At 40.0% G+C, this 25,682-nt stretch overlaps 1 protein-coding gene across 1 annotated transcript in view; it reads right to left on the bottom strand.

The window, feature by feature from the left end:
* The window catches only part of NAV3 (neuron navigator 3), an 832,877-nt gene that overhangs the window by 407,369 nt on the left and 399,826 nt on the right, over positions 1–25,682 (bottom strand). The gene's annotated exons all lie outside the window — the stretch shown is intronic.

A 25,682-nucleotide genomic window follows, 5' to 3' on the forward strand; every position in this document is an offset into this window, starting at 1 on the left:
AGTTATGGGCAAGCAGCTGACACTGATATTTAAAGAGGTGATAGGACACAGAGCTGAGGCCACAGTGGCTGGAACACGGGTTTGTGACTGAGGGTCTAGGACAGTGATGGAGAACCTTTGAGCTCGGCGTGTCAGCATTTTGAAAAACCCTAACTTAACTCTGGTGCCGTGTCACATATAGAAATTTTTTTATATTTGCAACCACAGTAAAAGAAAGACTTATATTTTTGATACTTATTTTATATATTTAAATGCAATTTAACAAAGAAAAATCAACCAAAAAAATGAGTTTGTGTGTCATCTCTGACACACGTGTCATAGGTTCGCCATCACTGGTCTAGGAGAGGTCAGAGAGCTTTGGGGCCTGAGGAATTCAGGTCTGGAAGCAAGACTATTGTCAGAAGTCTTCCTTCAGTCCTGGGTAGGAAAATACTATGCTCTTACAATAAGATTTGAATAAAGAAGTATGTTTAAATGGTTAGGATTTCTGGGGATTTCCATTTTCCAAACATCATTTTTTAAATTTAATAGCCTTCATCATATTTTATGCTCATGAAAACTTTTAAGCAGGTTTCTTAACCTAGTATTACTGACAACACATCATTACGAGATTTTACAAGAGGGCACAAGGAGGACGGGAGTGCTGACACATACCCAGATACGTCCTGGATAAGGTATATCTTACAGGAACTGGGATGGCTTCCCACACAATGACCCAGACTTGCTTCCACAAATGTCACCTGTACATTGACATGAATACACAGAAATTCATGCATCTAGTCACTCCCTTATAAATGTGAGACCCTGTAGCTAATTCAGGAACACAGACTTCCTGCAAAAAATTAAAATAGTCAAAGAAGATAAAATGCAATAATACTAACAAAAAATGACATCTTTTATTGGGTATAAACCAGTGTAAAACCAATTAAATAAAAAGTTTCTCTCTTTTATTTCTGTGAAGTAATAAATAGATTTCATGATTAAATCAACGAATTATCAACTTAAGTGATGTTAGATTCTATTTTGGAATTTGATTTAAAAGATCTTGAAATGTTTCATGACTAAGTGTGTATCTTTCATTCAAAATCACCAACAACTGGCCCTAACTGAAAAACGGCCAGGTTGCTAGGTGTGGGCCTTAAAATATGCACCAAAATGACAATGACGGCATGACAATATTTGCATTGAACCAGTGACAATTAGGGTGATTTTATTGACTCTGAACAGATCCTATTACTGAGAATATGATTGACAAACAAACACATAAACAACAGATGATATCCTGTGCAACTTAGTTAGAAAAGGCAGTGCCTGTGCACAGACGGTCACACACACAGAAGAATGGCGTCTATATGTCCTTGCACTTCAGAAGGCATTCATCCACCATGTGAACAGTCAAAAGAATCCAGGAGGAAAGGCTTATAAAGGGAAAGACAACTTAGAATAGAGAAGAAAACCATGTTTATAGAAATAAACAGCTATACTGGGCAGCTCCAACTAGGCAAGTGAGGCCCTGTCCTGGGCCCCAGCCATCAGTGCGTCCCACATTTGAAGCGCCTTCCTTGAAACTTTGCTTTTAAAAATAGCTTTATTGCCAAAACCGGTTTGGCTCAGTGGATAGAGCGTAGGCCTACGGACTGAAAGGTCCCAGGTTCGATTCGGTCAAGAGCATATACCTGGGTTGCGGGCACATCCCCAGTAGGAGATGTGCAGGAGGCAGCTGATCGATGTTTCTCTCTCATCGATGTTTCTAACTCTCTATCTCTCTTCCTTCCTCTCTGTAAAAAATCAATAACATATAAAAAATGTTTAAAAATAGCTTTATTGAGGCATGATTGACATAGAAAAACTGCACATGTTTAATACATACAATTTGATGACTATGGACATATGCACAAACCCATGAAGCCATCATCACAGAATAATAGAAATATCCTTCACTCCAAAAGCCCCCTTCCTCTTTTTTTCTCTTTTTCCTCTCTCTCTCTTAAAAATAATACATAAGATCTATCTTCTTGGCCAAACTTTAGGTGAGAAAGAATATTATGAATGATATGTGCTGTTGTACAGCAGATTTCTAGAACTTATTTATCTTAACTGAAACTTTGTACCACTTAACAAATTTTCTAATTCCCTCTCTGGTGCCTGGAATCCACCATGGTCTGCAGTTCTATCTGAATGTGGTACCCCAAACTCAGACCAGATGGCATGGGACCCATTCCTGTTTCTTCTGTTTGAGGTCTTCTCCAAAGCTTTATCCTCAGCATCAACCAGATGCTTAGGGACTCACACCCATCTCAGGGCTGAGTGACCTTGTTCTTGTTCCAGGAGAACATTCTGGCAAGGGCTCTATCCCACTAGTCAGTGCAGTATTTCTATCAGAGGATTGTACAAGATTAGGTCACAAAAAATGGTTCAGACTTAACTTATTTTGAGTGATGTTTATTCACGTTGGACAAAGGGTAAGTTCAGAATTCTAGGCAATCAATGGTCCAGGCTTAGAGCTTTACCTTCATGAGACCATGTATCAGCTTGTGCGTGTTCAACCACAGTGATGCTGCTGGCCTCCAGCATTTAAGGGTAGCAGGAGTGGCCATGGGCATTCTTTACCATTCTTTAACCTGTGGGCTCCTTGCCTGTCGGGGGGTCTTCTGCTGGTGGCCATGTCTATCTTCTCCTCAGAGGTCTTTCAAGACCATATTCCCTTAATGCTAAAGGACACTTCCAACCAAGTCCTCTCTTGCTTCCTATAGCTGTGATGATGTCATGTTTCTCCAGACCAGTCCTAACTACATGGTCAAGGGACAAATTTTCCTTACATGAGGGGCCCCTCATCTCATCCCAACTGGTGGCATGCATAGAAAGCAGTGGCATAGTCTAAATTTAAAAAGGTCACATTCCAGAAATGCAGCGATTATGACCTAAAGAGTTCAAGGAAAGATATGGTTAGAAGATGTGTGATTCTATGTTCACACTCTAAGATTCTGAATATCACACTTAACATGACTAGATAACAGATTACGGTTCACATTTCCCCCCATACACTGAACAAGACACCCATCAGTGGCTATGATTGTGTACAGGCACAACCTCTGAGGGAGCCACCAGTAGCCAGTAATTGTGGGAAGAACAATGGATGATAAAGTGTCATGAATAATGATCTAATCAGCATTAAATAGATGGCACCATGGAACTACAGAGGCAAGATGTAATTTTTTTCAATGCAAATAGGTTCTAAAGAATGTTGGCATTGAAAAGAATAATAGCATTGCTACTCTGTACTATTGATTGGGAAATAATCGATTAGCCAGAAATTGTGCATTTAACAATAAAGAACATGAGATGAGTGAAATTTTGAGGAAGAACTCTGTTGACTAAAAAGAAATTTGTAACAATGATTCTTGTCATACATTAGTCATCACTTGAACATTTCCCAGGGTAAGAGAGTTGAGGCAACACTGATCCAATGTCATGAATGCTGGGAGATGATAGCTGCATCCTGTAGCAGATTAAAACAGATGATCTGTAAGGTGGTGCTGAATTATTATGGTTTTAGACAGCTCCCCATCTGGTGAAAATCTTATAAGATTGTTGTTCTTCCAGTAGTCTGTTAGGCTGACTAAACCACATGGCTCTGTGCAATGTGTGTGAGTGGTTCTACTGCAGTAACAAGGGAACCCTGCAGTGCAGTCTCTAGAGTCCTTGGTTTTTATTTCCTTCATTCTCCTCCCCTCGGAACTATCCTATTCCATCACCACCTTCAAGTAATTCCACCACTTTACAGGTATAAGAATAAGTATTCTGGACAATTCTATTACTATTTATATATATATATAAAAGGCTAATATGCTAAGTATCCCTCAAACCATCCGACCGGTCGCTATGATGCACACTGACCACTAGGGGGAAGATGCTCAATGCAGGAGCTGCTGTGACATGCACTGGCCATTTACAGGGAAACAGCACCGTGGACCTGGTGCCCACAAAGCAACTCTCGGCTTCTCCCAAGTGGGACACAGGCCCCACCACCACCCCAGAGCAACACCCCACCAAATCGCAGCCAACGCTGCTGAGACCTCATGGCACCCAAAATGCGGCACACAGCCCAGCCCAGCCTGGAAATGGTTGCTGTGGGTGCTGAGTAATGATGTCACGTAGCAACACTGGCCTTCCTCTCCCTAGAGACTAGTCCAGTGGTCGGCAAACTGAGGCTCATGAGCCACATGCGGCTCTTTGGCCCCTTGAGTGTGGCTCTTCCACAAAATACCACGTGCGGGTGTGCATATACAGTGCGATTGAAACTTTGTGGCCCATGCGCAGAAGTCGGTATTTTGTGGAAGAGCCACACTCAAGGGGCCAAAGAGCCGCATGGTCCTCTAGCAACTTCAGGGTGAAATTATAGCTAATTTGCCTACAAACGTCAGGTGGTCATAATAATCTGGCCACTCAGTGTATAAAGCTCTCGCTGCTGCCAATTGCACGCATGTGTTTCAATCTGTCATTGTCGATGGTGAATTTGGTTCACACTTCTATTATAGAGAAAGGGCGACTAGCGATATTAAAATATTTCTTCTAATTAATTTCCTTTCAATGTGCAAGAATCTGTGCACTGAGCCACTAGTTAATAATAAACCTAAGATATTCACCAAAACTTTTTTTTATTATTACTTGTTTGACTCCTAAGTGAATTTAAATTCAAGTAGCATTATTAAGCATGCCACTATGTATTTTTACCCTAACATGAAACAACCTAGCAGAAACCAGTATAATAAAAGAAGGGAAGGTTGTTCGTCACTGTAGTAAATAATCTCGGACCAGCTTTTTTAAAGTAGTAAGTTGTTTTTCTTCTTCAAGTTGTCTTTAGGAGTTGACTTTAGGGGGTGAGCTACAGATAAGCTCACTATCTCCCTAATGGATCTAGTACAGAGCTGGATTCCTTTATGTTCACAGTAACCAATCACAACAGTGTTCACTGCTACCTTGACTTGCAGGTTCTGTGCCCGGTCAATCTTAGCTCAGATTATCAACACCTCAGCAGTCCTCTCCTACAGTCCCAAGGTCCACTTCTGGGATAGATGCACCTCATAGCATACAAGTCCTGAAATGGCTATTACTATCTTTCATCACCCAATATCCATGCACTGGGAAATATTCTTCTTGGTCTTCCCTATTGCAGTCTGTTAAAAGAACTTGGGGTACTACCTCATGTCCTCTCAGTTTCCCCTGACTCATTACCATGCCTAAGATTTCAGGCCCTCCTGGGACAAAGATCCTACTTTGAAATGCATCCAGTGAAGGGCACCCAAAAAACCCCTCTACTTTATGGGAAGCACTATCTATGCAATAGCATATTCTTCTAACATGCCCCCACCATAAACACCCTGTACTGGTAAATACCTGCCACCTGCTGGATTCCTGTACTTCCTGCTGATATGCTCAATCAAAAAAAAAAGCGGGCCCCTCAAAGAGATGTGACTATCAATTTTGGCTTCCTGGGGAAGCCCACAGAATCATTGGGGAGGATGTGGCATCTTCTTGGCTTGAAGTCTCTCGTTTCTTCCTCCTCTGCTGGTGCCAAGAAGCCTGACCCGAAGCCTGGGGTGAGCTTCAGACTTCATTCAGAGAGACAGCAATAGTAGGGTAGGTTTTATTTTGCTTTTAAAGTGGTCAGGCCTTAACATTACTTAACTACATTTCATAAAAATCCTGTACCCTGGGAAAGCCCTGTCGATCAGAACTAATTATGGTTCTATCTCCTAGTTGCTTGCATCACACTTGAGCTTGGTATAACCTTTGGCACTACGGTGACCCAGCGCTATAATCATCTACCGTCCTCCCTCTCTTTGTATGCTCCATGCTGTCCTTGACTCATACGGATGCCTACCCTGTAAGTCAGCAATGGGAAAAGTTATATAATGCACCCTATATGATTGATAATGTTTCTTTTCTTTTTCCAAGGATTTTTTTTATAAAGTGGAGTTCATTTTCAATACAACTTCTTAATCATGATGGCTTTGAAGTTCTACTTACTGACAGCCAGTGCAATATGAAAAACAAGGCTACAAATGCCTTTCAGACTCTCCAACTGCTGCTAGTACAAGTGACACTAAACAACAGCCAAAATCAACAGTGAAGGCTTAGAGATGCTAATGCAGGTGAACGTTTTACTTTGAAATTTACATGTATGGCAAGAAAGCCTGTCTCCAAAATAAACTCGCATGCTGCTCTGTGGTTCCCCAGAAATACACTCCTACTCCATTTTGGACAGTAGGACCAAGGCCAAGATATTTCTTTAGCATAAAAAGGATCTCCATCTGAATGTGTAACTAAAATCCACACCAAAGGAAAATTATTTTTGAGCAAGATTCAAAAGATATTTACATGGCTATTCAGTGACTTAAAAGGCACTGCTTTCCTCATACACATGAGACCTTCCTGCCATATCTGGATTTAATATTGGTTCTAATCGAGATTCAAAACACTGAACATATTCCGCACTGCAGGCCTTCTGAGGTTCACAATGTTCAAAAGTCTAGGATATTCAAGTCCCCATTAAACAGGTCTCAGCTCCCTTGGATTTAGAACTGAGCCTGGGAAAGGAGTACACATATATATTAATATATAAAAACAGAGAGGACACTTTCAGTCCATCCTTCGGGTATCTGCCACATTCAGCGCATACTGAGGCCTAACCTGAAGGTTAGGTAAGTGACAGAGCTTCTGAATCCATAAAACCAGCAGGACCAGCAGACCAATGACTTTACTAGTAAAAAGTTGTTCATTCCCATGGAAAGAAGCTGGGATATAATCCAGAAATATTTTAAAAATCAGGCTGTCTTCATCAATAAGCAACCTTATTCACACTTGCACCTTTGTTAGTGGAGTATGCTGAATAGCCACAGCATGGTTTATCAATATTTGCTCACTTGAACAAACATACCGGATAACCAAAATAACTAAACTTACTCCATTTAGAGCGCATATCTAAGGTTAATTTTACCTACAAGGGGCACAGGAATGGGTTCATTTGACAAGTTATAGAAGAGTCAGAGGATGATATTTAGAGATTCTCATTTATTTCAATTAACGTGATTTTATTACTTACAAATAAAATTCAGGTTATAGCTCCCTGGAATCCCAAGATCACCGACCCTCCACAAATTTGTCAGTCAAAAAATAAGAAATCTGAGCTTGAATTCCAGCCTTGCCATTGTAAGCTGTGTGAACTTAGGCAATTTTGTAACCATTTTTGGCCTCATTTCTTTTTAGCACATTTTCTTTTCTTTTTTTTTTTTTTTAAGAACTAGATAACATTCATAAAGCAACTACTACTTTCCTAGCACACAGGTGGCTCTCTTAACTATTAGTTATGATAAATCTTATTATTATTAAAAATAAAAATTAGAAATAATGAAACATTGTTTTTGTCTTTTAAACTTGAAAAATAACAAGACAGCAGTGGCTTAAAGGTGCCATGAAAAAACATCTGATATATTAGTATGGCAGGTTAGACTGAAAATGTGATATCCAACATAGTAACCACTAGCCACTATGGCACCTGGTGACTGGAAATGTGGTCAATCCCAATTGAGATACACGGTAACTATAAATATACATAAGATTTCAAAGAAACAGCAGTAAAAATATAACTAATCTCATTAACAAATTCTATATTGAATCCTGAAATAAAACTGGCTTAATGAAAAATCTTAAGCTTCTTCAATAAAATACCTTAGATTCTTAACCTTTTCAAATATTGTTAAAATTAACTTCAGTATTATTAAATTTATTGCTCTGAATTCAAAGCACTGCTTGATTTTTTCCCTCTTATCTATTTTTCCAAGGAAGGGGGCAATTTTACTCCTATCCTTATCTCATATGTTTAAGTGTAGTTTACATTTAAAATAAATTAATTTCTACCTGTAAGAAAAAAAACATGTAAAAGAAATTCTTTTAGAAAGTATTACAATTGGAAGATGGCGGCATAGGTAAACACCGGAGACTGCCGCCGTAAACAACCACTTCAAAAATACAACTAAAAGTCAGAACGGACATCAACCAGAACCACAGGAAGGCTGGCTGAGGAGAGACTCTTCAACTAGAAGCAAAAACAACAGCATTCCGACGCACAGAGGAGGCGCAGTGTGGAAAATTTAAAGGTACGGTGGTGCGGTGGTGAGGTGGTGCGCGCGCAAAGCGGGCTGGTGGCTGAGGGCGCGGTTGTCGTTTTCACTCAGGAGTGAGTCTCAGACTCTGGGCTACAGATCCGGGCGAGTCTCTAGGGACCCAGACTCAAACGGGAGAAGAGGGACTGTCTGGCTACGGCCCCTCTGAGGTTTGCAGCAGTTTCTGGGACAGAGAGGCAGAGCCCCTGGGGACGAACTGAGAGCGGCCATAGCTGCTCCCTCCCCCCGCCCTGTTGAGCCCGCCCCGCCCAAACCCTGCGCACAGCCATTTGCCGATCGCCTCAGGCAAGGGCTGGACTAGCGCCGCCCCAGAAGACAGACGCTTTCCAAACAGCTGATTCCTACAGCCAGTCGGCCTGGTGGTCAAATCCCTCTAGTGTTAACTACAACAATTAAGGCTTGGCTAGAACAAGACTGCGCACAGAGACCACAAGGGGGTGCACCAAGAAAGCATAAAAGATGCGGAGACAAAAAAACATGACAGAAATGGAGGATATGGAGCTAAGAATCGCAATTTTGAGGGCTTGCCATAAATTTGTGCAGAGCCTCACGAAAACTAATGAGACCCTCGATGCTATGATAAAGAAATTAGAAAGTAAGCATACACGGACTGAAATAAAGAATATTATACTCAATAGCAGACCAGAGGAGCACAAGAATCAAACCAAAGATTCGACAAAAAACACCCAATTGGAAAAGCAAAATGAAAAAAGAATCCGAAAGTGTGAAGATAGTGTAAGGAACCTCTGGGACAGCTTTAAGCGGACTAATATCAGAATTATTGGAGTGCCAGAAGATGAGAGACAGCAAGATATTGAAAACCTATTTCAAGAAATAATGGCAGAAAACTTCCCCCATCTGGAGAAAGAAATGGACTTACAGGTCCAAGAAGCGCAGAGAACCCCAAACAAAAGGAATCCAAAGAGGACCACACCAAGACACATCATCATTAAAATGCCAAGAGCAAAAGACAAAGAGAAAATCTTAAAAGCAGCAAGAGAAAGAGGCTCAATTACCTACAAGGGAATACCCATACGACTGTCAGCTGATTTCTCAACAGAAACTTTGCAGGCCAGAAGGGAATGGCAAGAAATATTCAAAGTGATGAATACCAAGAACCTACAACCAAGATTACTTTATCCAGCAAAGCTATCATTCAGAATTGAAGGTCAGATAAAGAGCTTCACAGATAAGGAAAAGCTAAAGGAGTTCATCACCGCCAAACCAGTATTATATGAAATGCTGAAAGGTATCCTTTAAGAAGAGGAAGAAGAAGAAAAAGGTAAAGATACAAATTATGAACAACAAACATGCATCTATCAACAAATGAATCTAAGAATCAAGTGAATAAATAACCTGATGTACAGAATGAACTGGTGATTATAATAGAATCAGGGACATAGAAAGGGAATAGACTGACTATTCTTGGGGGGAAAAGGGGTGTGGGAGATGCGGGAAGTGACTGGACAAAAATCATGCACCTATGGATGAACACAGTGGGTGGGGAGTGAGGGTGGAGGGTGGGGTGGGAGCTGGAAGGAGGGGAGTTATGGGGGGAAAAAAGAGGAACAAATGTAATAATCTGAACAATAAAGATTTAAAAAAAAAAAAGAAAGTATTACAATCATGTATATTTTACAGTTCCTTATATTGTCAGCAATTTCTAACTATTCAAACTGCATTCAATTGGTTAGTGACTTGAAACACAAGTATATACTTTCAATAATTATGTCTGTCACTTTTTCTATGCCAGATTTTATGTATAAAATGATTAAAACAGAAGATAGATCTTGTCTGGTTTTCACTGGCCAATTTTACTATTTATTATTTTGAGTGACATAAGATACATTTATTTAGTCATCATTAATTAAGCTCTTACTATGGACCAAGTACCGTTCTAGGTGCTATCGAGTACAGTAAATAAAATAGCTTCTGTTCATATGGAGTTTAAATTCTAGAGGGGAAATAAGTCACCAGTAATCAACAAATATATATCAAGTGATGAGAAATCAAAATAGAAAATATATGTTAAGGTAAGAGTATAGACAATGATGGAAGGGTTGAATCTTAAATGGAGTGGTCAGAGGCCTCTCTGAGGAGATGACATTGAAGCAGAATGAAATGATGATGTAAGCCTCCTAGATATTTAGATAAAGAACATTCTAGTGGAAACAGCAGTGTCAAAGGCACCAAGCCTGGAGTGTACTTGGGTTGTTTGAATTATCAAGAAGCCCCAGATACCGGGAACAAAGTAAGCAAGGGAGAGAGCAATGGTGCCAGGTCTCTTTGGAGTGTGTAGAAAAGGACTTCTGTTGTAATTCTGAGTGAAATGAGAAATCTTGGAGGATTCTGATGTTAAGCGAGAAAGGATGTGACTTGCATGAGGATTTATAAATGCATCAAGAATTGTCCCAAGTGATTCACATTTTTTAATGCAATTTAATCCCAGAAGTTCTAATATCTCCACTTTACTATTAAGGAAACTGAAGAGCAAAGAGACTAAATAATGTGAACAACATCACATAGGTAATGAATCACAGAGGTAGAATTCTAGTCCTATCTCTCTTATTTAAAAATTATGCCACCTAAAGTTTGACATCATAAAAGGTAAGCGAGAAAAAAAGATTCAAGGAAAACATTTTGAAAATTATTCAGTATGTATATAAATAACAGGAGGATAGGGGATAAGAATGTCAATAGACTTTTCTTTCAGTTTACTATTCTTTTTTTTTTTTTAATCCTCACCCAAGTATATTTTTCCATTGCTTTTTAGAGAGAGTGGAAGAGAGAGAGAAAGACAGAAATATCAATGTGAGATAAACACATCGATTGGTTGCCTGCTGCATGCGCCCTGACCAGGGCCCAGGCCAGGGAGAAGCCTGCAACCGAGGTACATGCCTTTGACCAGAATTGAACCCGGGACCCTTCAGTCCACAGGCCAACACTCTATCCACTGAGCCAAACCGGCTAAGTCTGATTCTTGATATTAAAGTATGTGCAATTACTGACTATGGGGAACAGATAATAGCCGATGCTCAATATATATTTAAGAAATTAACTCATGATACTTTAAAACTAGAGAGAGGAAAGTATATTTGAACACATAAAGACAACAATATTTAGGCAGTGTGGTAGATTGTAATTTTGTTCCAATGTTCTAGCATCCTCCCTCCTCTCCCACCAGGCCCATTGCTTCAGAGAGATCACACTTTCTATCACATTATCTTCAGGCTTGGCTATGACTTACTTTGGCTAATGAAATGTAAGTGGAAGTGATATGAGCCATGTGCCTCCTGTGAGCAGAAGCTGTAAGGGCTGGCACGCAGTCTCACAATCTCTCTTTTTGCATCTTCAGTGATTTTGGCATGGCCCAAAAGGGGTAGCTCCTCAGTTTGAGTCCCAGGATGAAGAGGATGTGAGCAAAGCTTCAGATAACATTTAGCATGAGCAAGAAATAAAGCTTCGACTTCAGGGAGTTGTTTGTTTGTTGTTACAGCCCTATCTACACTAATAAAAGAGAAACATGGTAATTGGCGTACGACCGCTACCCTTCCCATTGGCTAATCAGCATATCCTTATGCAAATTAACTGTCAGCCAAGATGGCGGCCGGCTTTAGGCTTGGGGCGGTGAGGAGCCAGCCAGCGATCTTCCATGGCGGCGGCTGCGGCGGCGGCTTTAGGCTTGGGGCGGTGAGGAGCCAGCCAGCAATCAGCTGCGGCGGGGAGCTGGGGGTGCCACGGCCCAGGCCTAAAGCCTCGAGCAGAGGCTTTAGGCTTGGGCCGGGGAGGAGCCAGCCAGCGATCTTCCATGGCGGCGGTGGCGGCGGCGGCGGCGAGCTGGGGGTGCCCTGGCCCAGGCCTAAAACCTCGGCCTGAGGCTTTAGGCCTGGGTCAGGGAGCAGCCAGCCAGCGATCAGCTGCGGCGGGAGCTGGGGGTGCCCCGGCCCAGGCCTAAAGCCTCGAGCAGAGGCTTTAGGCCTGGGCCGGGGAGGAGCCAGCCAGCGATCTTCCGCGGCAGGGGCGGCGGCGGCGGCGGCGGCTTTAGGCTTGGGGCGGTGAGGAGCCAGCCAGCGATCAGCTGCGGCGGGAGCTGGGGGTGCCCCGGCCCAGGCCTAAAGCCTCAAGCAGAGGCTTTAGGCTTGGGCCGGGGAGGAGCCAGCCAGCAGCGATCTTCGGAGGCGGCGAGATGCCCAGGCCTAAAACCTCGGCCTGTGTCAGGGAGGAGCCAGCCAGGGATCGTTGATGGCTGCAGTGGCGGGGACCTGGGGGTGCCCCGGCCCAGGCCTAATGCCTGGGCCAGAGGCTTTAGGCCTGGGCCGGGGAGGAGCCAGCCAGTGATCCTTGATGGTGGTGGCGGCCCGAACCCGGGCGCAGCCAGCCAGCGATCCTTGATGGCCACGGTGGCTTGGAGCTGAGGGTGCCCTGGCCCAGGGCTAATGACTCGCCAGAGGCGTTAGGCCTGGGCAGGGGCCAAACCAGCAATTGGTGTGAACTACAGAGGAAACACCTTTTCTGACCTCTGATTGGTTAAGCTCTCTGTATGCCACTGGTAATATTCTTAGTAACTTGGGTAATAAGAGTCCAAAAAGTGATCTAGGGTTTTTTTTACCACACTCCTGGAGAAAAAAATGAAGGTCTGCTGCTGGAGGGTTAAGAAATGTCATATCCTGTCCTAGCCAGTTTGGCTCAGTGGATAATGCCTCGGCCTGCCCAACGCAGATTCTGGGTTCAATTCTGACCAAGGGCATGTACCTAGGTTGCACGTTCCTCCCTGGCTCCGGCCCAGGTCAGGGCTCATGCAGGAGGCAACCAATCAAAGTGTTCCTCTCACTTTGATGTTTTTCTCTCTGTCTTTCCCTTTCTTTTCCACATTCTCTAAAAATCAATGGAAACATATCCCCAGGTGAGGATAAAGAAAGAAAGAAATGTCATATCCTATGAAAGACACTTCTTGAAAATGCCTAAAGAAAGTTGTCATTTTTTCATGGTAAAGGGACTGGAGTCCGTGTTGATGAAAACACCTTGGTGGCTGCGGTGACTGGCAGTGGCTGCAGCAGCTGGGTGGTGGGGCTGGTGCCTTCCCCTGATCAGCCCGGTCGCCTTCCACAAAGGGAGGCCAGACTGTGGCTTAGGCCCGCTCCCCAAGGGGAGCAGGGAGCAGGTAGTAGGACATCCCCTAGGGCTCCCAGTATGTGATAGGGGGCAAGCTGGGCTGAGGAAACCCCCTCCCCAGTGCACAAATTTTTGTGCACCGGGCCCCTAGTAAACTCATAAAAGCCACCTAATAAGAGTTAAAAGTTGAAAGTCAAGAAAGCTGGAAACTGGGAGGTCTTCATCTTATGGAAGTGGTGACTAAAATCTGCTAAGAGTGAAATTAGGAGTTTCTAGCAAGTTGAATGACATAGAAGAATATTTTCAGGAATGAGATAAATGTAATATATATATAAAATCAATACACACACACACACACTAGAAGCCCGGTGCACAAAATTGGTGTGGGGGGGTTCAGGGGGGTCCCCTCAGCCCAGCCTGTACCCTCTCCAATTTGGGACCCCTTGGGGGATGTCCGACTGCCGGTTTAGGCCCGATCTCCGGGATCGGGCCTAAACCAGCAGTCGGACATCCCTCTCACAATCCTGGACCACTGGCTCCTAATCGCTCACCTGCCTACCTGCCTCTAACTGCCCAACCCTGCTAGCCTTATCGCCCCTCACTACTTCTGGTGCTGGCCTGGTCGCCCCTAACTGCCCCCTCCCTGCCAGCCTGGTTGCCCCCAACTACCCCCCTTCTGTCCTAGTCGCCCCTCACTGGCCCCCCACCAGCCTAATCACCCCCAACTGTCCCCTCTGCCAGCCTGGTTGCCCCCAACTGCCCCCCCGCTGGCCTGGTTGCCCCTCACAGCCCCCTCACCAGCCTGGTGGCCCCACGCAGCCTGCTTGTTCAGTCATTTGGTCGTCCCTCACTTACCTCCCCTGCCGGCCTGGTCCTAGGCAGCCATCTTGTGAGGGTGTGAGGGTTAATTTGCATATTACATCTTTATTATATAGGAAATACATACATATATACCAGTATATATATAGGATATATATTATATACATACATATATATACTGTGTGTGTGTATTTGTTTAAACAACAGAAAACTGTTAAATAAACAGTCCAGTTAAAATATACCAACTAAATATATATGGGGAGATAGTGTGTCTCTCAAAGACTTCCAAAGTATATCTATGTTTTTATTATTATTAGGGACTCTTTGCTTTCAAATAAGAAAATAAAAATAACATAACAATATAATAAGAATAATTAGGGTATCAAATTTAAACCATTACTGACTTAATCTGAAAAGAAAACCAACCAAGAATCTTTATATAACCTTTAACTCTACAATCAAATGTAGAGTTATGGATATTTCTTTTTATCTGATATTCCAGACTCATAAACCACACAGCTCCTGAAGAAACTTGTCTTACTGACGTCATTGAATGTAACAAGAGAATGGCCAAGATAATCTATATATTTCCAAGAACTCCATTATTCCCATGTCCAGAATACTGAGTAGGAATACATACTGGGTGGAAAAATAAAGAGGCATGCTTCCTGGAGATAGGAGAGGAAATTAAAATTTCAAAAATAAATTTGATAGTTCAATAAGCATAATATGCATAAACTTCAAAAGCCATCTGAGCCAACATTCTGAAAGATTATTCTATCCTGTGATTTACAAATTTTTGTAACTAATTTCCATAATCTCTTATTTTTCAAAACATTAATAATAAAAGTAAAAGATACAATGCATTAAGAACCTATTTGGTGGCAGTCATTGTGCGTAATGTCACACAATCCTCACATACCTCTATGAGGATGATACTTTAATTACCTCTATTTTCTAGAGAGAACAAAATCAGAACACAAAATGCTAAGTGCAATCTGTGCCTCTTAAGTAGCAGTGACATGGTGTAAAAGATGATACATTATTCCAAACCCATTCTAAGTTAATATTTTAGACTTTTTCCTGTGCTTCCCTGGAGCATATTATGATCTTTAAAATATTTATCTTTAAATATTTCTTAAAAGGATTTCTAACTTGAATTATCATTTTAACATATTAACTATTATCTAATAGTTTCTCAAAAAGGAAATTGTAACTCCACCTGATGTAAGCAGAAGGCTTTGTGCCCCTCAAATGCCCGGCACATAGTTGGTGCATGGTAGGTATGAATAATCAAAGAGATCAAAATATCAGTATACTATATTAAATTAAAGTTATGTACTTCATTCATATCTTAAACACAAAGCCTTATTAGGAAAACATAAACTGAAAATTATTAATTGCAATATAAAGGATCTGTACCAATTTCAGAAATAGTCTATGAGGAAAAAATACTCTGACTATAACAGATTTCAGGAAAAAAAGGGGAGACTTAGAAATATAAAGGTGGTCAGGTTCATAGCTATATTATGAAAAGGTCTACATATAGGCCCAGGTTTGAGCTCAGAAACAAGGCAAAAATTAAACTATTAGATTTTGTTTTTTATTTTTAAATCTGCTGATAGTAGATTTTAAAAGTTCTCATCACAAGGGAAAAATTATAACTATGTGAGGTGATGAATGTTAACTAAACTTATTGTGGTAATCATTTTGGGGGATGTTAACTAAACTTATTGTGATAATCATTTTGGGGGATGTTAACTAAACTTATTGTGGTAATCATTTTGGGGGTGGTTGCTTTTTTTGTTTTTGTTCTTTTAGATTTTGTTTTTTAATTCAGGAAGAAACTTTCCCTGATGTTGGTGAAAATCATATAGAATGTCATATTTAAATATCTTGATAAAAGTTTCATTACTTATGCCAATAATTATAAGCTTATTTTCTTCTTTCACCATATTATCTGCCTATCTCTCTGGGTTTAGTGCAAAACCAGGAGCAAAATATTCTAAGAAGCATGACTCTGGCAACAATGCTCTTCAAGGCAAAGGGAAAGGCCTCATAAATCATTGGTTTCATGAGCAACTCAGGCAAAGTTTCACATAAATAGCTAATTCATTGGAAACAAAGCCAAAGAAACATTAACATTTTCCTAGGATCTTCATAAAATTTCATTAGTACTAGTCAACACGCTGCCTTCCTGCCTGTTTTAGTAGCAGCAAGAAACCAAAATTGTGATTAAGGAACTTGTTTTCTGCAGCTGCCCAAGATTTGTGGGCAAGAATTACCTCAGTCTAGGATATACAAAAAGAGAGAGCTACATGTCCGTTCTACAAAGGAGACCATGAAAGGAAAAGACTAGGTTAAGTAGTTCTTTAGGAGCAAAGAAGGTTCTAATAATAATAATAATAATAATAATAATGTGGGAAAGTGGTAATAGCCATTGCTTGCATTGGAGAATAGCTTTAAAAGAACTTTTACATAAATGGGGAATTAGGCCAATAAATAATTCAACCAACTTCTTTGATACTGGTTCCACGTGGTTGAGGGCTTTCATATTCCTAATCCTATGTCAATATCAACTTGAGGAGAGTGAATGACCTGGTCAAAATAGGAGCTCTAAATGGACGAAGCTGACAGAGAGAGATGGTGACATTGAATGATGAGATGCATGTGAGACAAGACACCTTTGGAGAAACTCATTTAGAAATATTTATAAGATAATTTCACTGGTAAACCTAAAATGATTAATAATTCTGAAGCAAACTCAAATGTGCCTAGCCTAATTTTTCCATATGTTATGACTCAAAAATTACAGTTAATTATGTGAAATTTAGTGGCACTAAAGTGGGCGTCTGACTAATGTAAAGAACTTTGGATCCTTGTTAGTGAACCATGAGTGGAATGACAAAACAGCCTTCATTTCATTCATCTTGGAATATAATTCAATGCACCATTACCTCAATTAGCACTCATTACCTTCACCTGGAAAACAATTCCACTTTAGACAAGAATCTTTTACATAATGTGTACAACTCTTATGCCATTTCTTAAAAAGCAAAGAGTTCGGTGTTGCAGAACAATAGTGATGGATCACCCCTATTTTCTTTCCCTTTTCTACTGAATTGTGGCAAAGGATAAAAAATATATATAACACTTCATTTATAATGCTATCATCATTCTCAATATGACCTAACTAGTAAAAACTGCAAAATCAGCAGTGGATCCAGACCTAGGGATTGTCTCTAAAAAGAGAGCAAAGAAACACTCATGAGTTGCATCCAAGAAGCTGTCATTAGACTTAGGGATGAAGTTTGCTTTTGGCTACTGCTAAGCTCAGCAATTGCTACTGCTCTACTTCTGACTGGTTATCTACTTTAAAAAGAAGAGTCTTAGTAAATACTTTAAAGGGAACCTTACTTTGAAAAGCTTGGTAATAAAATTCAATTGAAAAAGTTTTATTAGGTGCCTACAATGTGCAAGGCAGGGAGCTCATGGAAATGATAAGTAGTTTTCTCCACTGCCTTGGTTCTAGACACTCAATGAATCTGAATAAATGGATTGATTTGACAGGTAAAGGTTGGTAGGATTTTTTTTTTTTTTTTTTACTATTTCTATGTGTTTTCAATTTCTAGCCTCACATAGCTCTTACAGAAGGTAGTTTGAAAATCGTCCAAAATATAGATGAACTAAAGCTTACAAGATCTAAATGATTCATAAAATATGACTGAAAATTTGACATCTTAAATGTGTCTTAGCACCTTCAGGTCATTCAAACATTCGGTTTGTAATATAAGAAATAGGAGACCATGTCATTGACGTAGCAAGTTAAAGCAGGGTGGTTATGAGGCCAGTATGTACAAAGCTAACACTTCAAAAATCCCATCTATATCCTCCAATCTTGACCAAAAGGAATGGAACTCATACATTCAATTTTCAGACATGAGAAAGAGGAGGAGGATTCTGTGCCAATCACTGTACTGAGTCACTTTACCTATTTCATCCTTACGAGAGCTCTCCCACGTCAAAACTTTTGCGATCTCATTTTACAGTTGAGAAAACAAAGACTCAGGGAAGTTAAATAACTTGCCAAGGCACATAAGAGGTAGAGTCAGACTCAAACTCAGGCAGTCTGGACCTAAACCCTATATGGTACTGAGGCAGCCTGCGGGACTGCAGCAGGGGAACGGCGCTGGGTCTGAGAGTAGTGTCTGTCCTGGATTGCCATGCACTCCATTAAGTGAGACCTTTTGATGTGTCTTTACCTGCTTTTACCTATTAAATAATAATAATAATAAAAGGATTCTTGGCTAGATTTCTTTTTAAGTAGCAGTGACAAGCCTGCACTTATGGGTCTGGCAGATTCAGGTAGCAGTTCTGTCCCTATAAAGAGTAAAACAAACATCCTGGCTCTCTATTCCTTTAGAGAATGTTAAGCAAGTAGTTTCCTCCCCAGATTCCATGTCAAAATGAAGTTTGTTTCATGTTTTACACCAAAGAGAGGCTCTGTGCCAAGTTTAAATTAAGAACAAAAGTCAAAGTAATGGTGCATCAGTTGTGGGTTTGGCAATGGCAAGGAAAAATAGCCTCAAAGAAAACTCATACCTTTTATGGAAACCAAATATTGACCACAATTGGCACATAGAAAACTGCACGGACAAACAAAACTGCAGGATAAACAAATCAAAATTACATAGGAAGCTGACACCCATTCTTTACAGTGGAAAACCAAAGATAAAAATGAGTCACAAATTTTATATTCTTGGAAAGGATAAATGCTCACCCATCTGGTAATATGTTTAAAAAAATTCCCTGTAGATGTCTAATATTTCCAATATTTTCTCTAATAACAAACTAAGAATAACTGCCATGTGTTAATGGCACAGAACAACTGACTATAAACTCAGTTGTGAAAGAAAAAAAAAGTACAATGTAATTTAATAAAATAAAATGTATTCTCAGATTTATATAACATTCCTAGATTTTGAAAAAAAATGTGTGTGTGTGTGGGGGGGGGTGTGTGTGGGTGTGTATGTGGGTGTGTGTGTATAAGGGAGAATATTGGATTGGGGGGGTGAGAGTTCTTTCAAAGATAACTCTATAGATAGATATCTCTATACAAATTTTTGAAGTAGAAATGCTTAAAAAGTGTATAACACTAGTCATCCTTTTCTGTCTCTTTTGTTATCCAGTGTCCTTATATTTTTTATTGCCCTGACCCACACTAAATTAAACTTTCATATGCTTAACAGATTCTAAAGAAATAATGGGATCAATTTATTCAAACTAAGACCTATATATCTTTGTGAAACTCTAAAGAGCATAACCCTGTAGCCCATCTCCCCTAAAATAAATGAAAAGGTGAAAAAGAAAGTTCTTACAATTAATTGGGAGACTACAAGAATCACTAAACAAATTAATAGGGCAGTCATATAGCTAGAGGCACCTTTGTTTTCAATTCTAAGTTAATTATAGTAAAAAAAGAAACTGTAACCCTGTTAGTTCATTTTAAAAAAGTGGATATACTATCATTTCCTGTGAGTTTTGTGTTCTGCCTTTTTTATTTTTATTTTTTGCCTAATTTTGATAAAATCTATGTGAAACTATTTCTGAACTTCCCTTTCTCATGCTAACCATATATCTTGTGAATTTTCTATTTTACCACTTATCACCGTACTTTTTAGTCCAGTTTTTAAACAAGACCTGAGGTCTACACAATACGCTCTAGCAGGCCCAGGAGCTAATCAAGAATGTGAGTCCCGCAGATATATGCAAGAAAATGAAACTAGACCACCAACTTACACCATACACAAGGATAAACTCAAAATGGATAAAGGACTTAAATGTATGACAGGAAACCATAAAAATTCTAGAAGAAAACAAAGGCAACAAAATCTCAGACATATGCCAAAACAATTTCTTCACTGATACAGCTCCTAGGGCAGTTGAAACTAAAGAGAAACTAAACAAATGGGACTACATCAAAATAAAAAGCTTCTGCACAGCAAAAGAAACCATCAACAAAACAACAAGAAAACCCACTGTGTGGGAAAACATATTTGCCAACGTCATATCTGATAAGGGCTTAATCTCCAAAATTTATAGGGAACTCATACAACTTAACAAAAAGAAGATAAACAATCCAATCAAAAAATGGGCAAAGGATCTAAATAGACACCTTTCAAAAGAGGACATTCAGAAAGCCAAGAGACATATGAAAACATGCTCAAAGTCACTAATCATCCGAGAGATGCAAATCAAAACAACAATGAGGTACCATCTCACACCTGTCAGAATGGCCATCATCAACAAATCAACAAACGACAAGTGCTGGAGAGGATGTGGAGAAAAAGGAACACTTGTGCAGTGCTGGTGGGAATGCAGACTGGTGCAGCCACTATGGAAGGCAGTATGGAGGTTCCTCAAAAAATTGGAAATGGAACTCCCATTTCACCCTGTGATCCCACTTCTAGGAATATATCCCAAGAAACCAGAAACACCAATCAGAAAGGATATATGTACCCAGATGTTCATAGCAGCACAATTCACCATAGCTAAGATCTGGAAACAGCTTAAGTGCCCATCAATAGATGAATGGATTAGAAAACTGTGGTACATCTACACGATGGAATACTATGCTGCTGTTAAAAAGAAGGAACTCCTACCATTTGCAACAGCGTGGATGGAACTGGAGAGCATTATGCTAAGTGAAACAAGCCAGTCAATGAAGGAAAAATACCACATGATCTCACTCTTTCATGGATAACTAAGACCATTACAAACTTTTGAACAATAATAAATACAGTGGCAGAGCTGCCTCAAACTGATTGTCGGACTGCAGTGGGAAGGCCAGGGAGGGTTGGGGGACAGGAGGGAGGGGAGTAAGAGATCAACCGAAGGACTTGTATGCACCCATATAACCATAACTAGTGGACATAAGACACTGGGGGGTAAGGGAGGGCAGGGGCTTGTCAAGGGCGGGGGGGGGCGGGTGGGGAAGGACACTTATGTAATTCCCTTTGTAATACTTTAAGCGAAAAAAAAAAAAAAAAGAATGTGAGTCCCAGTCATATGGCATCTCAGTACCTACCCAAACAGGAATGTCTTTTTGCCTTCTCAAAATGTTTCATTTATATTTAAATAATCATGCATATTTGACTTTTAAAAAGAAAAAGAAGTTGTTACTCCATTTAATTTTGACTAAACTGAAGAATCCCCTTTACGCTTTCTCTCCGGCAGCTGCTGCCCACAACTTCCCAGGAGCATCAAGTCTGCTTCTTGAAGGTTTCACTTGAAAGAAAATAATTCTAGCATCTGTTCCATTGGCAGTTCAAATGTCTGAAGGAACCTGGTCAGCCCTGTTTGGTCCCACGAAGATATATCATCCATTGTGTTAAAACATGGCCCATGTACCCTCTGGATGCAGCCTAAACACCAGGGAGAGTAAGTGTCAATGACTTCTGATCTTGACTACATTTCTATAGTGCCTAAGGTTTTTATTTTTCGCAGCTGCTTCATACTACTGGCTTACATTAACCTTTCAATCATATTTTTAAAACCTCAGTTTAACCTTTTTAAAAACCAGTATTTGCTGTCAAGCTGTGTTTCCATTACCTTAAAATTGTCCAAATTGATTTTTAAATAAATATTCACATTTAAATTTAATCCTATAATTTGATGCAATCCATCAACTCAAGCTATTAACCCAGAGCACTGATTTTCTCATTCATCACATTAATGCTCCCTCCCATATTTCTATCATCTGCAAAAGTAGATTATATATCTTTTATAACTTCATCTAAGTTTTAATACTTAAAAAAGTTTTTTTTTAATTTTTAACCCCATCTCACGGCTGAACCCTTTAGAATCTGGCCCTCAGATATCCCTCAACATAATAGAATTGTTAGAAATGGGACATCCCTTTTCTGTTAACAATTATGTTCCCTTTTTTTCTGTTCATCTGATGTCTACCAGCACGACCTGGTCAGAATCACTTTCTAGAAATGCCTGTCATTATTAAATAATAACATCTATTTTCTCCAGTTCTGAGTAAGACTGTAGTGGGAGAATCTTTCCCACTTACTCTGTGACACAGAGAGCTCCGTGTCAACAATGTGGGATGGTTTCTTGCATAGGTTTAACATCTCAACTATCTTAACTCCGAGGCCAACTTGTATCTTACTCATGATCTTGAAAGTTTGGTATACAAAAGGTTTTTTGTCCGGTAAGATGACAGAAATCTTGGATTTGACGATGAATAAAGCAAAACAAAAATGGAATGTGCACAGTGACTGTGGCAACCAAATTGCTCAGACAGCTTTATAGTGACACCACCATGCCACTGAATGATTGATGCTCTAACTTTCCATCTAAAATCACAGATTATGTTTTATTGTAAAATCACCAGTAGGAAGTTATCACACTGGGAGCTTCCAAGACACTGTTCTATGAGATCAAAATTAAGCTTTTCTACATGCTACTTTTAAAATATGGTTTGACTGTTTAAAATGATAGTTTTAACCTGAAAAACACTAAAATAGAAAAACACATTTTTCTTAGGTAAACTTTGCAAAAAAAACCCAACAATCTATTGCCACATATATACATTTTATAATTCAATGAAATTTTTAAAAATAATTTTAAAATAATCTATATCAAATATAGTAAGACACTACTTTTAAGAAATCAAATATTGTGAGATACTATTACCGTGCCTGTCAAAGCATGACCAAGTATGAAAAGTGTCCACTTCATTTTTAGTTTTCTATGACATTTAGCAGACCTAAGTGGTAGAAATAATAATCTGGAAAAATGAGTCCTTATTTTATTTTTCCAAAAATGTGAGAGTAGGTGAAATGCTATATGTGAGAAAAGAGTTCCCAGTTGGCTACTGTCTAAAATCTCAAGCCCAAAGGCAGGGAAATCTTCCTGCTTGGTATATAGTCACTTTGCATTCAAAGTCATTAAGTGACTTTTTTTTCAGCAGTAATGCACAGTTCAACTATATCATATTTTATAATTATTTCTATCCCCCCAAGTTCCCTTTCCCCCATCTCCTCCAAATAGATTGGTATTTCTTAGAAGAGTGGTTATTTCTTCAATTTCTACATATTTCTTATAGGGCATAAAGCAGCATTAGGTATGAAATATAAAATACATATATACGTGTGTACACACACACACACACACACACACACACACCACATAGGCTAGGAAGTCTATTTTTATAAGTTCTCTTCACTGTTTACACTGAGACTTACTTGTCTTGACTTCTAAAGGGAGATTTCACACTAGTGTTTCTGGGTTATCTAGTAGTAAATGACGTTGCATATTGTCTAAGGTTGCTTTCATACTTTGATAGTAGACTTAAGTAGTTGTCATAGAGAATATTGCCCACAAAGTAAAAAATATATAGTATATAGCCCTGTAAGGAAATGTTTGTTAACCCCTGATGTAGGTAACATACAACAGCAGAGTAGCCCTCAACTAACAGTAGTGGAAGAAGCTATGCTAGTGTAATAAACCCGTTGATCACTATTTACTATTGTTATTATCAGTTTGCCCACTCTTTGCTAATGGATCCTAGGATATGTCCCTATATTTTGACCTTAAGTCTTTAGTGAATCTTGTGTGTCTGTATGGGTTTCTAGCCTCAGTTTTATAGTCAGGCCTCTTGACTCTGTTCCATTTTCCCTTATAAATCCCTGGTCTCCTATCCACTTGAATGTTCACTGTTGTCAAATTTATTTTGGAAGTTTAGTTTTCCTTGTCCCCTTCTATCAAGGACTCCAAAAAAGGTTACAAATCCATCTTGATTGACTCAGAAAACATAAGTAACCCCACTGAGACCTCACTATTGCTCAGCTAGCCTTTGATTCAGTCCTAATTGATTACTTATTGCATTCTCCTCTACAGTCGATCCTAAACTTCCCTAATATCATCAAAAGTTTTCAGTCTTTCTTTCATCCCTTGGTGACTTCAACTCATTCAAACAGCATTTATTGAACAGATGACGCTACTTCTTAATTTACATAGAACGTGACAGTCCCTGGAGATGAAACCTTAACATATCCTTCCTCTCTACCTGAAGACATGCCTGGCTTCATCTGCACTCATTCTTTCACTCAACTCCACTGTCCAAGGCAGTCCTTTTTATCTATGCCCTGGGCTTATCCCCAGTCTTCTAGGCAAATTGTTCTATCAATTGCTCTTTGCTCCTTTATCATTGTCTATCATACTGGCTTTCACCTCAATGAATGCCACCTGGTTGAGTGATATAAACTCCATCTAGGGTAATAAGAGATCAGAGATAGCTTTAGTTTCATGCAGAATGAATGCTTGAAACTGAAGCATTCATTCTGTATAGTACTTATCACTAATGAAGTATCGGTTTCAATTACTAACTCATCTGACACAATCAAGTGATATTAAAATTGGCAAAAAATTACTGAAACACTAGTTTTCAAGCAGAGACAATGCCTTAGTCCTAGATATTTAAAAATAAAATAAAATAAGATTAGCCCTAGCTGGATTGGATCAGTAGATAGAGTTTTGGCCTGGGGACTGAAGGGTCCCAGTTTCAATTCCAGTCAAGGGCACCTACCTCAGTTGCACGCTCGATCCTGGCCCTGGTTGGGGGGGGGGGGGGGGGGCATGTGGGAGGAAACCAATTGATGTGTCTCTCTCACATCAATGTTCTCTCTCTCTCTGTCTCTCCCCCTTCCTTTCACTTTCTCTAAAAATCAATGAAAAAATATCCTCAGGTGAGGATTAACAAATAAAATAAAATAAAATAAAATAAAATAAAATAAAATAAAATAAAATAAAATAAAATAAGGTTATATTAGAGAGTTGTTCATCATTGTCCAAAATGATGTACAGAGATATGGTTATTGTTCACCCCTTGAAAAGCAACTCTTACATAAAAAGGAGTCTACACAGCATCAAAGGACATTCTTTTTTTTATCTTATAAATGATATACATTTTATATAGATACTAAGAGCCCAGTGCATGATTTGAAATCCCGGGGCACCTCCAACCCTCAAGTCGCCTCGGGATATTTTCTCAGTAATTTTTAAAGAACATGGAAGAGAGAGGGAAAGACAAAGAGAAACATCAATGTGAGAGGGACACATCGATTGGTTGCCTCCTGCATGAGCCCTGACCTGGGCCCACAGCACAGCAGCCTCGGCAGCCGCTGCCAGTCCGGCCCTGCCTCACTCCCAGGACCTGCAACAGCCCAGCCTCGCCCTCCAGGCCCTGCAACAGCTGTGGCCACTGGCAGTCCGGCCCTGCCTCTCTCTCCAGCCCTTGAAGCAGCAGCGGCTGCTGCTGATCAGGCCCTCCCCCAGTGCAGGCACGCGGAGACCCCTGTCACCCTGCCCCCAACACTGCATGTGCAACATCCTCCTGTCCAGTCAACCCGTTATGGTGTCCCGGCCTAATTTGCATATTACCTGTTTACATATATAGATTCTAATAAATCTAGTTGGAATGTGACATCTCTGTTCAATAACTTTCCTATCATATTTTACTACTATCAATCATTTTTCCATGTTATTTATCAT

The sequence above is a fragment of the Myotis yumanensis genome, unplaced genomic scaffold (genome assembly GCF_028538775.1).
Source record: "Myotis yumanensis isolate MYYU_CA2020_CCGP unplaced genomic scaffold, mMyoYum1.0.hap1 SCAF_3, whole genome shotgun sequence".
NCBI classification, from domain to species: domain Eukaryota; kingdom Metazoa; phylum Chordata; class Mammalia; order Chiroptera; family Vespertilionidae; genus Myotis; species Myotis yumanensis.